This window comes from Microtus oregoni, unplaced genomic scaffold (genome assembly GCF_018167655.1).
Source record: "Microtus oregoni isolate MIOR12 unplaced genomic scaffold, Mior012 000001F_ref0000356, whole genome shotgun sequence".
Lineage (NCBI taxonomy): Eukaryota > Metazoa > Chordata > Mammalia > Rodentia > Cricetidae > Microtus > Microtus oregoni.
This window is the reverse complement of record NW_024543060.1, coordinates 19,536,108-19,554,771: the sequence shown is the minus strand read 5'-3', so window position 1 is coordinate 19,554,771 and position 18,664 is coordinate 19,536,108. Positions and strand designations below refer to the sequence as shown.

The 18,664-nt window shown below is 37.9% G+C and overlaps 1 long non-coding RNA gene across 1 annotated transcript in view; it reads right to left on the bottom strand.

Moving 5' to 3' along the window:
• Nucleotides 1-15,821, bottom strand: part of LOC121457161 — a 114,493-nt gene extending 98,672 nt beyond the window's left edge. Inside the window, exon 1 of the long non-coding RNA XR_005975682.1 lies at nt 15,795-15,821. This is a non-coding gene — a long non-coding RNA (uncharacterized LOC121457161). The remainder of the gene's footprint in view (nt 1-15,794) is intronic.
• Nucleotides 15,822-18,664: the final 2,843 nt, after the last annotated feature.

Sequence of the window (18,664 nt, the reverse complement as noted above, 5' to 3'; positions counted from 1 at the left end):
CCTAGTCCTGCAAAACTGAAGGAAAGTAGCAAAATATTAAAACATGCAGTTTGTAAAATGATCCTTTCTCCTAAAAGAGTCATGTAAAAAGTAACATGAGAACAAATCATGAGTTTCTTTCTGATGAATTACTGCTAATAAAACAAAATTAAATATCCAACTAAAAATTAATCCATGGGAATGTCACATTAGTCTTAAAAGTAATACTGACCACCTTAAAATTAACAGACCATCATAATACCATCTCAGTGTATATCTATTTGAAGTGAACACAGTTTGTAAAATATGAATTCATATAGCACCATGGATACACATATTCTAAGAGATTTTCTTCAACTGTGTTCTAGATCTTGACTGTGTGACTCAAAGGTGATAGACTGGCTTTAGACAGGAGCTTGGGCAACTTCTCTGTAGAGATGGAGAACTATGATGTGGGCAGTTGTACATATCCCTGAGTTCTGAGATGGAAAACTAATTTCATCTAATCTGATGTCTCAGTTCAACAGTGGTAGGCATTTTGAGAAAGATCATGTTAGCTATTTCTTAAGTATCATGCTTTTTCTTCAACACTGGCAATTTCAATACTCCACACACTATGAATACTTAACAAATAACCTATGCTTTTCAGGACCTTTCATTATTCTTTGTCACAGAATAAGAAACCAACAACTATAAATTAATATGACATCTCCACAGTTCTTAAGTGTATTCTAAGCCTGTTGGAGCTTTTTTAAAAAGAGGAACAGAATGTTTCTACCACTTTACTGACATCAAAGTATTCCACTGACTTTGGAAGAAAAACTCAACTTTACGGAAGATATAAGCAAGAAATATGTATCTTACAGTGTGATGATTTGTGTCTCAGAAAGTCGCAGATTAAAATAACATTTGAACATGATCTGGATTCAATATCTATTCACCTTATTCAATTTTTGATTTTTATTATTCTTATCTATTTAAAGTCATCCTTTAAAGTGTCCACAGTCTTTGAAGCATTTTGTTTAGTTTTGAAAGATACAAAAGCTTTGAAAATAAAACCAAATAATCTGACATATTTCACAAGAATATTTTCTGTTAAAGGATATATTTTTAGAAAGTATTATATTTTTCTATTTCTTTCAGAAATGAAAATAGTTTAAGGTAGAATTTGGCTTTCCCTAAAATTAACTTATCTTTATCCCTTATTAGAATCTCACATTTATTTCTACAGCCTATTGTAAACTTCAGTTCCATGAGGCACAGTTGGCAGCATGTAGTAAGCCAAGGAGACATTTAAAATAGTCTCTCTATATTAGCAGTTTTCAACCTGTGTGTCACAAACCCATGGGAGTCAAACGACCATTTCATGGGAGCTGCTGAAGACCACTGGAAGCCACGAATACATTACTATTCCTTACAGAAGAGAAATTGTAATAGTGAAGTAAAAATAATTTTATGGTTGGGGGCTCACCACAACATGAGGAACTGTGTTAAAGGGTCTCATCATTTAGAAAGTTGAGAGCCAATTCTCTATATGAATTTACTGTACATAATGCCAAACACAAACTTGGGGGAAAAACAAGCATCTAAACTTTTTTTTTTCTTTTTTTTTTTTTTTTTAGGAAAACAGTATGGCTGTGTTTTCATCGGCCTTAACAGCAAGAAGATGACAAAGCAATCTCACTGACACAGAAACATGCCAGGAAACAAGGCTGTGTGGATATTCCAAATGTGCCATTTGGTGAGGTTAACTTAAGACTTTCTGAGCTATTTATTCTGATTTTACTAGGAATGCGACTTCAGTGATCCATAGAGCCAAGGCCACAGCACTGTTCATTGAGATGAAGCATGCCACTCCCAGGTTAGTATTACTGCCTTACACCAAGTGTCTCTAGAAAGAGACAGAGGCTTTGAAGCTCACTAAAGATATGCCTGCTCATCTTTAAAGTGGCAAGGCTGACACCTGCCCCTGGCAGACAGCGTTTTACAAAAATGTCACAGCAATATTTCTGGACTTCCATGCCCTTTTGGAATCTTTCTTCTAATGAGACGGGAATCTACTTAGCCTCCCCTTGAATCTGTACAGGAGTTCATGCCTTCAACACAAAGTATGGGACAGTAATTATCATAGGATTTTAAGGTCATTTCATGAAAGGTGTTACAACTGCCTATTGGCTCTCTCCTTTAGCTATGTCAACTTTTGACTACATGAGGCACACCATGAGAAGTGCTTGAACCTGCTCATAAAAGGTCTCTGATATGAAACCCTAATCCCAAACCATCGGACCAAGCAGCTTTTGAATTCCCAATCCCTAGAGACACGGAGAGAAAATAATAGATTATTAATAGTTATTAGGCATTAGTGATGTTTTATTATATATCAATAGACAACTAATTTACTACTTTGTAATTTATAAAGTCTATTTCACTTTTCAGAGTCTACTGCCAATAATGAGCAGATCTCTATTAATGTGATACCATGTGTTTTGCATTTCAATTCATTTACTCATCCACTGCCTCTAATATTTCCTAATAAAAAAAACCCACACTTCTCTATAATGAAATGTTCAAGTGTCTGTTTCAGATTCTCTTTTAAGAATAATTTTTGTAAAGCAAAATAAAACATTTAGAGAGGAAAGGTGAAGGGTGCATATTTCATTTATTTTTTATAAACCGGTGACAAGATCTCCAGATGAATAAACTGTGCCACCTTTGCATTGACTGGTAGAATAACACAGTAACCATGGCCACACAATAAAATTAAATTAGCTGTGCTATTTGTTTATGTGTTTGTGTGTATGTATGTTTATGGTGTCTTATAGATATGCATGTATACTTGCTTATTTGTGTTTGTATATGGGAAAGATGGGGTTTGCTATTCTGTGCATTTATCAGTAGTAGTCCATTTGGAGACAGGCACTATCACGGAACCTGGAGCCCAAAAATTTGCTTAAGCTGAGTGGCCTATTTGGCTTCAGGGAGGCATCTGTGTTTGCTCCTCCCCCAGCACTGTGGCTATATATGCACTGCTTTGTTGGGCTGTTAGTGGAAGTAGGGAATCCCAACTCAGGTACACATGTTTGTGCAGCAAGTACATTGCCTACTAAGTCACCTCTTCAATTCAACTAATTGTCATATTTTAACAAACAAAACTTATAATATTTTATATCTAACCCAGTCATTTTTTTTTTTACTGCTGGGGATTGAACGTTGGACCACATGCAGTATATGTAGGCACTCTGTCACCGAGATATAAATAATTCCAGGCCCAGTAATCATTTTTGACACAATAGATAATATACCAAATGTTGCATAAACTACAAAAGGATGCAAAGATATAAACAAAATTATAAAAGATTTTCCTTTTCTGCTATTCTAATTACTCTTCCTTTGCTGTGACAAGATATCAGGCAAGAGCAGCCTAAGGAAAGAATGCTGTAATTTGGCTCACATTACAAAGGTGTAGGCTATCATGGCAGGGCAGTCCCGGAAGCAGAAACTTGAGGTAGTTGGTCACACTGTGTTCATTCAGGAAGCAAAGAGTTTAACTTCAGCTTGCTTTATCCTTTAAAAACAGTACCCAAGTCCAAGGAATGGTACTTTCTCCACTGGGGCTGTCTTCGACTTCGGTCATCCTAATCAAGAAAATCCCTCTCAGGTATGCCAGGAAGCCCAGTTCCTAAGTGATTTGAGGCTTGGTAAAGCTGACAATACATATTAATCATCATGCCTGTCTTGTACCATATGTGGCCATTTAGGGAAGATGTCAATCTCCATGTCCTGGCCATGATAAATCAAGTTGTAGACAAAGTGTGCATGAGAAATGGAAGAATTATGAGCTCTTGTTCCTGAGGGAACCAAGAATGAACATGAGGTGACAAGTCAGAATGATTCAAAGCATAAAATAATAAAAATACTAATCTCTGACGAATTATGCATCTAAGAGTGGTGTTGCTGTCTAGAAAACGTCAATGACAAGGAGAAAATACTAATGGTCCTTAAGTATAAAAGTTTCTCTCCCCTCTCATGTGGCATTTTGAGAATTAATACTTATGAAATTGTTCTGTCTGCAGTTGAACTGCATTGAAGATTATAGCAACCTTCTTATGATTTTATTAGAAATACTTTTATTCTCTCAGTGCTAGGGACAAGACAGTAATTTAGCCTGAAGTATTGTGTATTTCACCTCAACTCTCAAATGGAATAAGGACAGCATCTTTTCTCATATGCATGACTATTTCTGTTTGAAAGGAAGAATGTAATAATAATAATAATAACAATAATATATTTTATAAAATAATTTAGATTAAAATTTTTAAAGAAAATGCAAATAAAAAGCATTGAGCAATCTTCTGTTCAAGGTGGGCACTTTAAACATGTGACTTCTGGTGGGTCAACCATGTGTACAAACATGGGCAGCCCAAAATGGCTTCATCCCTGCAAGTGGCTAACTCTTGATCAATAGTTGCCTACTGTTATTTATCTAGGGCTGGACCCCATGAAAATTTCCCCTTCCTCTATTAACACACCTATTGCTATTGTTTTAGTCTTCTGTATGTAGCCATTTCTAGGAGAGGTATTTTTACAACAGACTTACTGGTATTCTGTATTTTTCTGCTCCCTTGTCTGAAATGTTCTTTGGGTTTTAGACCTAGAAGTTGTCACCTATCAGTGACAAACAACTACAGTCTAAATGGACTTAAGACTCACTCAACAGGAGAAGAATCATACCTCATAAGGGAAACTTAGCCAGCTTTTCAGGACTACTAAGGTATGAGCCTTAAAAAAGAATCTGCTATCATCACCTTGCTAGGCCAACATAATTCCCTATTATATTTTAAATATTATCATTATACCTAAAGATAAGTATAACTACCTCATCTCACCTCATTCGAAAAAGCTCAACTTTAAAAAAAATGGAGACCATCACACACACAAAAACCCACAACTAAACACAATTCCAAGATCATCCACTCATAAAGAGCCCAACTCCAGTGAATATAACTAACTCAATATTTTTATTGAAAAATTGAAGCTAAGAATTGATATGAATTTACCGTAGTCAGAGAGTTAGTGACAGAACTGGAAATATAGTGAACAAGTAAGTAAGTAAACAAATAACTTCAAACATTGTTGACTGAGTTTTCTGTCCTGCCCAGTTCCCGTAATTGTCAAGTCCCAAAGAAATCACATAGAGGTCTAATTAACTATAAACTGATTGGCCCATTAGCTCAGGCTTCTTATTAACTCTTATAACTTATATTAGTCCATTATTCTTGTCTAGGTTAGCCATGTGGCTCAGTACCTTATTCTGCTTCTCCTGTGGCTGGGCCAGAACTGCAGAGAAGTGGGCTTCCTTCTTCCCAAAATTCTCCTGTTCTCCCTGACTTGCCTCTAATTCCTGTCTGGTTGTCCCGCCTACACTTCCTGCTTGGCTACTGGCCATGATGGAATACAGACCATTGTCCCACAGCATAACATCTTCACTTAAAATGCCATATCTCATCATGTTGATTTGACTTTCAAGCCCTATATCTTGATTATCATCAATATCAATCCCAATACTCAGGGATACATCAACATTTCTCACATGTTCGTCATTTCTTAACCTCCTTTCTCAGAAATTGTTCTCCTTTTTTTTTTCAATCCATCATTGGTGCATAATACACACAGCCCTGTCTTTCCACCTTGCTTAGTTCAGTACACTGGAATCCTACATGTTAGTTTTACACAGAACGACCATATCTTACAAGTGGCAAAAGGTGGCTATGATAAGCCCTCAGAGACAACCAGGAGCCCACGATGTGTTCAGGCGGACCCTGGAATACAGTAACAAGTAGTGACAAAAGAGTGTTCTCCATCAGAGTCTTCAGCACAGTGTGTACTGATGAAAGGCAGCTCGCATGTGTGCGTGAAACACGAGCTTAGCAGTAGGAATGGCAACAGCTGGGGGCGTTCTAACAAATTTGTACACCTAAGACACAGAGAAAAAAAAAACACAATTTTTGAGCACGAGCATCAGTTTCCTCTTCTTGGTTGTATGTTTTGCTTTTCTTAAGCTTCTTTAATGGTGGAATCAGCTCATTGGCTGACCTCTGTCTTCTCCATCCTGACAATTTCATCTGAAAGGCTAGACAGATTTTCACAAAGATCCATAATGTAAAGCCGAGTTGAAAAGGCAAAGAGTCAAGGGTCCATGAGAAATTTTGAGTAGGACAGTCAAGTAACGGGGACACTGACGCTACAATTAAATAGCCTTGAGGAACTGTCCATAGCCGATGTGAACAGCAGGCTAAGAGAGCTGTCCTTCAGAGAGTGGCAGCTGCAGTGCACAGGGCTTTGTTCTGGATGACTTTCTACTTCTCAGAGCTGCTTGTACATGTGTTTTGTGAGTCCTTATGAATTCATGATCTAATGTCCTTGACTCTCATTGTATCTAGAAAGTTAAAGAAAGTCCTTCTAACCAGAGATGAGGCACCCATAGTATGACAAAAATATCTAAAATAATTAATCATGATAAAATAAATCATTTGCTAATCAATTATCTGCCATACATGGAACAAAGTGTTTTTTTTTTTTAGAAAAAGGTGTGAATGATCAAAGAATCTTAAATTTGTCTTCTGATAAATATTCTTACTATATAATCAAGATAGAAAGTAAGTGTTATATTTTTTTTCTAGACAATAAGTTAAAAGTTGAAAGGGAAAAGTCTTAATTCTTCATCACCTATTAATTTCTTAAAATTCTTTCCAATGTACCTCCAAATAAATTCCAATTCACTCTTTCACTAGTGCTCATATCTTCTGTCTCCACTGCCATTTCTGGCCTGGATTGGTACAGTCTGCCCTCTTCATTTATTGCCACCACCCCAATTCCCCACAATGTCTAGCATTATCATTAAAAGCCACATGCTATCATATTGTCTTAACCTTTCCCCATTTGGTCTCTTTCTTAGTCTACAGTTCAATTTAGTGCCTTGCCAGAGCAAAATGACTTTTCCTCCCTGTCTTCTCTTTACACTTTAAATCACTTTTCCCCTAGTAGTTTCCAGCATTCCTAGAATCACACAATGTAAGTTCTTCCATTCATGTAGTTCTGCTTAAAATCATCTTCCTTGAAGACCAATCATGAGCTGCAAACTCATTCTAAGTGGCTCTCCATTACTGACTTTTTCTAGTCATTGCATCTATGTCTGACACGATCTATTTCATTTGGTTATTATCGCCTCCATTTTCTAGGGTATAACTCTACAGAAGAAGGGAGTTTGGTTTGTTTACTTGGTATCACTATTATTAGTACCTATGACTGCTCACAGTTTGCAGTTATAGTCTATGGCTTTTAGATAAGTGAATGAATTAAAAGGACTTACAAAATGGAGATACTAAAGAGATGTAAATAAAAGAACAAATACCATAAGCTTATAGTACATTTTATTTTAGAACAAATGTATTGGCAATACTTTATAAACCATGCACATATTATACAAATATTGCATTAGTTATTTTTGATACTCTGTTCTATGTAGTCATGCAGAATAAAGGTATAGTATTTTTCCAAACATTGATTTATATTTATTTATGAATTGTTAGAAAAGATGTAAAATTTGATTATATTATCAAAAGAAAGGGCTGGTTGAGCTTGGCTTCCTTTGTATCATTAAATTAATTTTATTTTATATCCTAAACACAGTTTCCCCTACCTCCTCTCTGCCTCCATGGGAAGCCTGCCCCTTTCTGAGTTTGACTTTTTAAAATAAGAACTGACACTGGCCATAATAACATCAGTCCTTTATGAAGGTGAAGAAAACATGATGTAATCCTTCCTAATTGTCGCTTAGGACTGCTGTCTCTGGATTAAGTTTTCAGTACATAAACTTTGAGAAACATTTACAAACTACAGTAGACATTCCACTTGATTTTGTATAGCTCTTACAACATACTCTATTCTCAAGTGTGGACATTAAGTATAGAACTGCCGGATCTGGTAAGCAGCCTTATGGCATGAAATACTCTTCTTTATGAAGCTGAATGGACCTTAGTATCATTTAATGTCTTTGGGACTTCACGATTGCACTTCTGTAGACCTTAGATTCTCCCTAAGAAACAATATTGACTGATAAGAGTATTGGGATGCTCAATAAAATAGCATCTGTAGAGGTGGCACAATGTTCAGCATTCTGTTCTCTTCATCTCCATTTCGAACTCAGTTCTGACCCTAGTCAAGGCGTCTTGTTGATTAATTCATCATGTTTGGGCTTTAGCTTTACAAGTCTAATAATAGTACAATCATCAATGTGAGCTTCAAAAGATTTGTAAGAACAAAGTCAGTTTCCTGTTTACATCAGACTGTTTACTTCAGTGTTTCTGAGAATTCTGTCTTTAGCTACTTCATCAGAAGCAAATGGTTGTTACTTTGGCAACATCCTTAAATGAACATGTGCAAGGGCTTTAGCAAATAGTTAAAGACATTTTTTTTCTAAAATGTTTTGAATATGATGTAGAAATATGCGTTTGAAAAGTAAATTTGGAAAACTCTTACCATCCTGAAGGGCCAGCCCACTCCCGTAGACCCCAGTCCTTCCCCATGGCCAGACAAATCACATTAATTTCATTTCTAGAATATTAGAGCCTAACTTTCTTTGATTCTTCTCATATTTTGTCAGGGAAGAAAAAAGGCATAGCTAAGGAAACATGCAGTTGAAGTTGCAGTTTGGTTTTAATGGAGAGCTATGTATTCACGAATTATCACTCATGCAAACAGGGAAGGTCATCCATTCCACGGGCTCCTGCATATCTGCAGCAACGTATCACAGAGGAAAGAGGGATTTCTGCATTCTGAGAAATTTGCTGTCAGAAACACTACAGGAAACTCTTTTCCATTTTTATTTTCCTGCATCCTTCTGAAAGGAAAAATGACATACAGGAGATGTTTTTTCCTTTTGTTGTATCCCGAGACTAGAAAAGAACAGACAATAAACTGCAAACCTGCTACTTCAATCAAAATCTGGAAATGATACCAACAATTGCTTGTATTCTTGACTATTAATAATCACAGAAAATGGCATGCAGGTTTATGAATATGTACATATGTGCAAATATAAACTATAAATAAAATTTTATTCGTGCTAAAAATATTACATTTTGCTTTTGATTAAAAGAATACCAGGACATTGGGACAGGAACTCTGAGGCTCCAACCATAGCCTCACAATATTTTTATTTTATTCTGTAATCTATTTTATAGTAGAAATAGTCAGATGAATTGAAAGAAGACTTTATAATGCAAGGTATTTGAATACTTTATGGAATACTTTATTTGAATACTATATGGAAGCATATACTGTGGTGATTTGAATAAAGGGGTCATCATAGGCTCACATAGTTGAAGGCTCAGTCATCAGGGAGTTCCACTACTTGAGAAGGATTTAAAGTTCCTCCTTGTTGGAGGAAGTGTACCATGGGGCTGTGTTTTGAGATTTCAAAAGGCTAAGCCAGGCCCAGGGTTTCTCTCTCTTCCTGCTGCCTGTGAATCCAGATATAGATAATTCGCAAATACCATGCTTGCCTTCATGTTGCCATGTTTGCTACCATGTTCCCAACCAAGATGTTAATGGACTAAACCTCTGGACCCGTAACCAAGCCCCATTTAGATGCTCTCTTTCCCAAGAGTTGCCGTGGTCACATTGTCTCTCCACAGCAATAGAACATTGACTAAAACATACACCCATATCACAAATAAAATCAAATAATCAAGATTTTGATTTATTTTGGGAATCTCTAAAGATATATTTAGTATTCTACAGAAACATTTAATTTCTACTTTCTATATTTAAATGATGAACTTTTCAAATATACCTTAATTTAAAATTTCATATAAAATGAGCCCTGATGATAATCTATAAGACACTTTGTAAATGTTTCAAAATCTCTCCACACTTCTACCTTATTTCATATGTGAATATTTCTTATTTGTTAATCATATTTTAAGATATTTTTTATGTGCATGTGTACTTGTATGCATACATGTGAGTATGCCACATGCATGCCTTAAGCCTTCTAAGGCCAGGAGTTGGTGACAGATCTCTCAAAACTGGAGATGCCTAGGCCTGTGGGCTTCCTTGTAGTTGTGTGGGAAATGAACTGAGTCCTTTACATGAAACTTTACGCAACCCTTTATAGAAACCATCTCTCCAGCCTCACAACCATTTTTATGGTCTTTCAAAAATAAAATCTGTGGTAAATATTGAGATAGGAATCTAAATGAATTTCGCAGCAGCATATTAATTGTTTCCATCGTCTCACATTTTAAACCCAAAGATCAAGACAAAGAAAGCTATTGTTTCAATAGTGTTCCCTCCTTAATTAGAAACAATGCTTGCATTTGTAGCAACCAAAACAAGAACAGTGTCTACAGGAAGGGCCCCACCAGCTTTTATCCTTATGTAACGTATGGAAGGCATGGCATAACCATCAAGTTGACCAGCCTTTAAGGGGGAGATGGTTGTATGTTTGCTTCCGAAAGTCAGAGAATTCTAGGTTCACATTCAAATGTTCTTTGGTGAGCTTAAGTAATTCAGTGTAGCTACCTAGGCATCAGTCTCTGCACTTACGAAACTGTAACAATACCAATATTCTTGTTGGGTATGTTTGGTAAGTATTTAAGTTACTTGTTAATTAATTCATGCTAATAATCAGGGAAACATAAATCAAAAACACCATGAGGTGATATATATATGACCTGATGTTCTCATAATCCCTCTATGTGTGGTAGGGTTTATTAATTATAGCTTCATCATCATTGACTCCTCTGTTGATCCTGTGATTTTAACCACTATCTATTCAACAAATATTTGGTATTGATTATGCCATATATATATATATATATTGCACCTATTAGAATGGTTATTAGAAAAAAAGATCAGTATCATCTAGATGGAGAAGAAAAGAGAAGTTTTGTTCACCAGTCAGTGGGGATTTAAATTAATACAGCCCCTTGGGACAGGGTACAGAGGTTTCTTTTAAAAAATTAGAAGCTACAATATGATACAGCAATCCCACCTCTGAGTATATATTTAAAGGAGACACAATCAATTTCTAAACAGATGTTTGCTTTCTCATGTTCATTACAATAGACAATATATAAAAATCATCCTAAATAAATGCTGACAGATTTATAAGTGCGGAGTGATACATATAAATTATATAGTACTATGTGTCCTTACATAGTGAAACCCTCTTATTTGCAAATATGGAAAAATGTGAAGCATTTCGTGTTTATGAGTATGCCAGGCAAAGAAGAGCAAATACCATGTGATCTTCCTTGCTTGCAGAATCTAATAAAAGTTGTACTCATAGTAGCTGAGAGTATAATGTTGGTTGCCAGAGAATGATTGGAGAGTGAGACATCAGAAAACATGGCCAAAGGGTAAAAAAAACTTTACAGAGAATAAAAATGCTCTTTAGATTTATTATAAATCACTGTGCAAGTAATTAATAGTATTAAAGTACATTCTTGAAAATATCTAAATAAATAAACCTTAAACATGCTTGGTTTGAAGATAAATAAAGGAGCCAATTAAAATGTTAGTTTAGGTATTTATAATGATCACATACATAACAAAAATAACATGATATAAAATAATATATAATATCAGCATGTTTGCCTTAATAAAGCAATAAAATATAAAAATTAGCGTATGTGAATTTTTTTGACCTGATGTTCTCATAATCCCTCTATGTGTGGTAGGGTTTATTAATTATAGCTTCATCATCATTGACTCCTCTGTTGATCCTGTGATTTTAACCACTATCTATTCAACAAATATTTGGTATTGATTATGCCATAAGCATTGTCTCAAGAGAAAGGCACACATCAGCACAGCTCTGCACAATGGGATTTTATAATTATTCAATATTTACTAATGCATTAAACATGATTTTTATTGTATCACATTTTGTATTATATTGCTTAGTATCATTTTCCAATGATCACAGATACACGTAAAAGTTTGACCGATAAGTAATTGCCAAAATAATGGATCAGTATCATAAGAATCTCATTTCTTTTCTATACTGAAGAACAAACCTGATACAACTATTATTCATAAACTCTCTAGTTTGCCAAGAATTGAAAGATACTCAAGCAAGTTAGTGTTTGTATACAATTTGTTTTCCCTGTCCATTTTCCATTACTTTATCTAGAGTTTATTCTCCCCATTCCCTGTCACCTACTCAACTTGCAATGATGTAAGACAATTATTACCAAAAATAAGGTTGGGATACAAACAAGAAAACAATATAGCAGAACCTTGTTAATCCAAGGCAACTTCATTCAAAATAACATTCAAATTGAATCAACAATTATTCCCCAGTCAAATAGATATGGTTTCTCATTAAAATTGTTCATTTAATACAAAGCATGCATTATGAATTATTTAAGGGAGAAATTAGGTCCCAAGAGTACCTTGCATTATTAAAAAGGTACGGATAATTCCAAGAGATGGCACAAAATTGCTGTACATCAGCCACAAGAGAAACTGCATCTGTGAGCCACAGGGGGCTGCAGGGTTGAAACATGAGATAATCATTTATTCACCTCTTCTCTTTAATACAAACATACAGGACCGTCTTTACAAGTCTGTAACATTATCCAGAGAAAGAACTTCGCTGATAATGGGAGCCTTCAGAATCTGGTACAGAATTATTTAATTTTAATAATTAACAAAAATAAATTTAAGAAGTTCGATCTTAACTATGATCTAATAAATCAGTGGTAGACTTTGTGGGTCTTGAATTTTTAAAAGCTGAAAGTTTCCCATTGTCATGGCTACGGTTTCAGCCTACAACATTCAGAGTCTTGCTGTCACGACAAGGTTCTGAGATTATTGAGTGAGAGAAGTTGAAGTTGCGGTGTTGCATTTTCTGGAGACAGGAGCCCTCGCTCTGGCCTCTGAAAGAGAGCTACAGCAACTGGATGCTCATAGGATTCAGATACTTGCTTCCAAACGATACACTGAGAGTGCCTAAGAATCTGAGCACTGTGTCTTAGAGTTATAAAGGGACAAATCAGGATTATTCAGAAATACTCTCTGTCTCATTTCTGTCGAAAAGTAAATCTTATTTTAGTAAGGCTCTTGAGGAATACAAGGAGTATCTCACTTTTAAAAATATCAAGCAAGTGAAGAACTGACAGTACAGTAAGTACGGCGAGAGTCACTGCTTGCTACCGGGCATAGTACTACCGTGACATCCCCCTCTGCTACAGCCTGTGGAACAGTGGAGAACAATTCTTCCCCACTCTAGCCTGAGCAGTGTCAATATGACAATTCATTTGGGAGATTTGTAAATCATTAGAAAAGGTTTGTAGTATCTTATCCCCTAAGGACCATGATGTGCTATGTCACCATGGTGATTTGTAGCCTCCTTCTAAATTTTCTTGGAATAGATAAACCATGGGCAGCTTAACATCTTATACTCTTTAAATTAACCAGCATAACTATCTCTACATGATCCATTTACAACACAGAGAGGGGTAGATTTGAAGGTTAAATCAAAACCGCATGCTAGCAGAATCCGTTGCATGGTAATAATTCATATTGTGAAAACTACAATTTTGAGGAGAGCCAATTCAGTTCATGCAGGAGGCGTGATAACACCAACTTTGGAAATATAATTTGTTAACAGCCATACTTAAGACAAATATTTATTTAGACTATATCGTGTGTAATTTCTTAACTTCAGCAGGAAACAAAGATATTCAAGAAGGTCTCCTATTCTAAAAGTGAATACAGAAGTCTATGACTTTCCTATTCTTCCATCTTGAGTCCATCTTACCAAAGTCAAAAACAAACAAATCATACCAGCATCCCCAAAGGCTTTCTGCCTCCGTTATAGGCATCACTTTGAGCAGAACTAATGCAATAGCTCTTAAACCTAAGTGTATTTCAGACAGCAAGCTGTCTGTGGTCCTCAATTCTGCGGGTATATTTCAGAAGTCGAAGGAAGCAGAGTTGGTATTTAGTCCTTGGTAATATCTTGGTGCTTTTCCCTGTAGAAAAGTAATTGAGAAACAAGCGTTCATCTCTCCTATGGGAGCAAAGTCACTTATCCCTCCCTCCCATCATCTTTCCTAATCTCCTACTCGCCTTCCATGTGCTGGGATTTTTCGGCAGAATCTCAGCTTCAGGTGTTCTTGCACTCCAGACTGCATTTGTCCCCTGTGGTTGTTGACAATCCTGCATCCCATGACAGATAGATGTCTATCTCCAGAACAAAACTTCAGATTGTGTAAGCTCTGTTACCTGCGATGAATGAACCGCATGCTTCTACAGTATAGGGCAGGCCTGTTATTCATGAGGTACTTATTGAGTAAATGATGGGCGCCAAGCCTGTGTTTCAGTTACACATGATGGTGTGATAGGCTTGCCCTTATGGTTCTAGGTTCGAAGCAAAACTTTGTGTGCAGAAACTCTGAGATTACCTAGCATAACATAAGGCAATAGGGCCACTGGTTAGAAATTGTCGATGATTGTAAAGTGTTGGAAATTGTTTGTAGTTGGGTGTCCACAGGGAGGGGGACTTGATCGGGGTAGGGGGAGGGATATGTCAGGCTTTTTTTCCACTTGTCCTAGCATCCCTTGGAAAACTAGCAATCATGGAATTCTTAGAATATTGGACAGATGCTGCACCTTCTCTCAGTATGATAGGTAAGGGCACAGTGGGACCATACACTTGACAATATCAGCCTCCATTGACTTTTCACGTTTACACGTGACTAATTTCTCTTACACAGATCCGATCCAACTGCAGAGAGGATGGATACTTATCCCTCACAGTTCTGACACTGCCGGTTCCAAATCCTTTGTCTGCATCTGTTTCTCTGTGTTGTTAGACTTGTGTCTCCCACTTATCTTTGGAAGTTTTGACTCTTCACACCATCTGCAACTTCGCATCCACTGCTTCCACCTCACCACTATTCCTAACCGAGCACAAACCTTTACCACTCCAATCCCCTGCCTCAAACCACTTCAGCCCTGTCTGATCAGACCCAGCATACGACAGTCAAAAGTTTTCTAGTACCTTATTTAATCTGTGAAATACCTTCGGCTCAGTTCGCTTTATATTAAAAAAAGAAAGAGAGAACAGACTCAGTTTGAGACGAGATTCAATTTATATGCTGTGGAAACAGTAGCAGAAGAAATATATTCTGCTGGTTCCCACTATCACAGTCATGATCATCATTGTGTTCGCTTTCTTAGTTCTGGGTCAAGAAGCTATAGTAGGGGAGGGAAAGGAAGTTGGTTTGCTTTGATTTTTTGGTTTGCTTGCTTGTTTTGTTTTTAAGTTAAAAGGAATTCAGCTCTATGTGTTTGCATAAGAAGAGCCCTCCCAATGCTCAGAACTTTGTCATGTGAACTCAGAATGCAGAGCCACCCATGTACAGGATGAAAATCATTGCCTAACAATACCCCAGATTATGGATCCGACAGGTGGGACAAGGCGGTGACAGCCATGTTAGTGGCCCCTTACTGCTGTGTGCTTGCAGGGTTATGCACAAACGTAATTAAGGGGCTGTGCTCCTGGTCTCAAGGTTAATTAAGCCCAGGAAAACGACACCTTCATGTGTCTTCTATCATAAAAGCACTTGCCAGGAGAATCATGGTCTTAAATTGACAGCAACGACACAGCCAGACAGGACGATCACAGTGAGCAGAGGTGAAAACAAAGACGGGCACAGGTTGCTGCACTGCCAGCCAGATGGACAAAGGGCACATCCGTCCTCCCTCTATTAGACACAGTGCTGTAGCAGAAAACTCACCCCTGATGTCTCACTGGTGGATGTGAGGTCATCTCCTGGCCACACCCTCAGCCTTGCTCCTTCCATTCGAACAGACAGCAGACATAAAGGCTGATGGGCCCATGCCCCAGACTGCACTCAGCAGGCAAGCAAATGCTCGAGATTGCCCACTTCATTTAGTGGGCCCATGCCCCAGACTGCACTCAGCAGGCAAGCAAATGCTCGAGATTGCCCACTTCGTTTAGTGAGCTCACAAGCCTGGTTTGGTGACACTAAAGCCTCAAGTATTCACTGCTAATTGTCTTTCAGGCATCTCCTTCCTTCTTGGAGGCTCAATTCCTCTCCTTTAAAATCCCATTTTGGTTCTGTATCATTTCTTGATTCCTGTTCTCAGGCTACGTCCCCAGTGAGTTTCTTTGTATCTTGAAAACTCGTAAGACCTAGAAGAGATTGATTCAGACAGAGAGTCTTCTGCCCTCAACATCAAAGCTTGGTGTTCCCACCAGGGAGATTTATGTACCTTATAGACCTGGGCCTGTGCAAACTGCTAAGATACACTGCGGTGATAATAAAAGAAATTCCTTTTCTAGGGTGACTGGAACCCCATCAGACAGTGCAGACACCACTTGGGCTGTGCAGAACACTGAATGCAGTGCGCAAGACTCCCTTACCAAATCCCCTCTGCTATCAATTTGTAAACAACACAGTTCTGCCTGCATTTGTGAGCAGGCAATGCCAGCGCCACACTGCGCCCTTCTCTGTCTCCAGCCAAGTGCACCTGCAGCCCAGGGCTCTGGCTGCTCCTGCAACTACTGCTGTTATTATGCCCTGCTGTAGCCTGCCCTGCTGCCTGTAGGACTGGAGACACATCCACGGTGAGGGGAGGCATGTTTATTAGTTTTAATTGGTGAACACTGGCTAGACCGTGACATTTGGGGGGCTGCTGTGTGCCATTCACCCTGCATCGGGTGCTGGCTGTGGCGGCAGACGTAGGCGGATCAGTTTAGAATAGATCATACTGATTATTGTCTTCTCAGAAAAATGCATTGCTGCAAACCTCCCTGTTCGGGTCGATAGGAACCCCCTTTCCATTCTTCTCATCCTTCATAAGCCCTATTCTCTCCCAAGAGGAGAGTTATATTTATTTTGGAATACAAAGGCCTCGTTAACAATACATTCCCAGATTTCCTCCACAACACAGTAACACATATTCTACAAATGTGAGTGTCTGTTTGATACAAGCACTTTTCTGACTTCACCATTCCAGTTCCCCAAGTTGCAGGAGGTCCTAGCTCCCAAACCACGTCGTGGAGATGCAGTTAGCAAATCCCTTTAACAATTTTTGTTTTCCAACCAGATTCTTCTCCCGTTTTAACTCACTATAATTATCCTCTCACTGTTCCAAATCCTCAAAACCGCACGAATTTTCAACCCAGCCGATTTAGTTTTGTGTGCTGTTTCTCCCTCCCTTTGCTTTTGTTGCCACAATAACCCCTCTGCAGCAGGCAGGGGAACATCCCAGGAGCAAAGCTAGGTGGAGCGCCCAGGGTCTTTCCAAGAAGCAGTGTATGCGTGGGCTGCCAATTGTCTCTCTTTTATGCACTAGTCCTGTCCCCTGGTTCAAAATCACACACAAATGTAACCTGGGGCAGAGGGAACGTCAGAAAAAACAGTCTTCATTTCAGGATTCTTTGCTCTCAACCCATTAACAAAGCAGTGGCTTCACCGGACCTTTTAAAGTTAAGAGCTTGGCTCAAAGTTGTTGCATTGTGCTTTATTAATGGCGTTGGATGTCACATATAGCATCTGCTCCTTCATACATTTATATCGGATTCAGCGACTGGAGGAAGACACTGAGACAGTGCTCAAGCAACCAACGTGCACAAACAGGAACTGCAAAGCTCGTCTGCCACCTAGCGGTCAAACAAGAGAGGCCATCGCTGGGGAATGTACATATGTCTACAGGGCCTGGAATAGCAACTTGTTAAACTTTGGCTACAGTCTAAAAACAAACAATTAAAACATATACCCCATGTCCCCGAGTGTAGTAATTAAAAGAGACCTAGAAGTAATGATTTAAAGATTCCCGATCTTTAAACACTAAGCAGCTGAACACAATGCCCCGTGCTGATCACTAATTACAGCACTCCCAAATGTTGATTTATCAAGCAGTGACCCAAGCAAATAAAATCATTGTGTGGAATTTCTTCCCAAAATTCTCAGGGCTTTTTAAGACTACCTGTTGCTTACTGGGCTGCCATTTCAAAGTCGAAGAAAGGCTTATGGTGTCCTTACAGGATGGAGATTATCTTTCAAACAAATACAGCTTGTGTAGTAGCAGATAATGCATGGCCACAGAAAACAGAAAAACAACAGAAAAATATTTAAAAAAAAATCAAGATCCAAGGAACTCACACATGATCACAGCACAACCACTATATACTATATACAGAATGTGTTAAATGGTGCCATTAACTATAGCAAGATAAATTAACAAATTATCAAATAACATCCCAAACTCCAGTCTTATTGTTTTGACACAGAGTCTAATGGATTCCTCTATTGAAATCGGCAGTTGATGTGCCTTCTAAAGACAAAATTACGTGAGAAGGAATGAGCACTCTGAGAAGATCTTAGGAAATACTCTGCAGAGCAGATGGCATGTTTCCTCATGAATGCTCACCATTCAACACGGAGGTCTAACTAAGGCTAAAGGGGTAGAAATTGTCGAAACAAATTTTTCTTTCTTTCTTCTAAAACTGTACAATAAGGAAACAAAACCTATGCATATTTATGGGCGCCCCGGGACAGTTTTAAATTATGCAGTCCACATATCCATGAAAAGTTACTTAATATATCCCTTAGCTACTTCATGATGATGACTGTCCCAC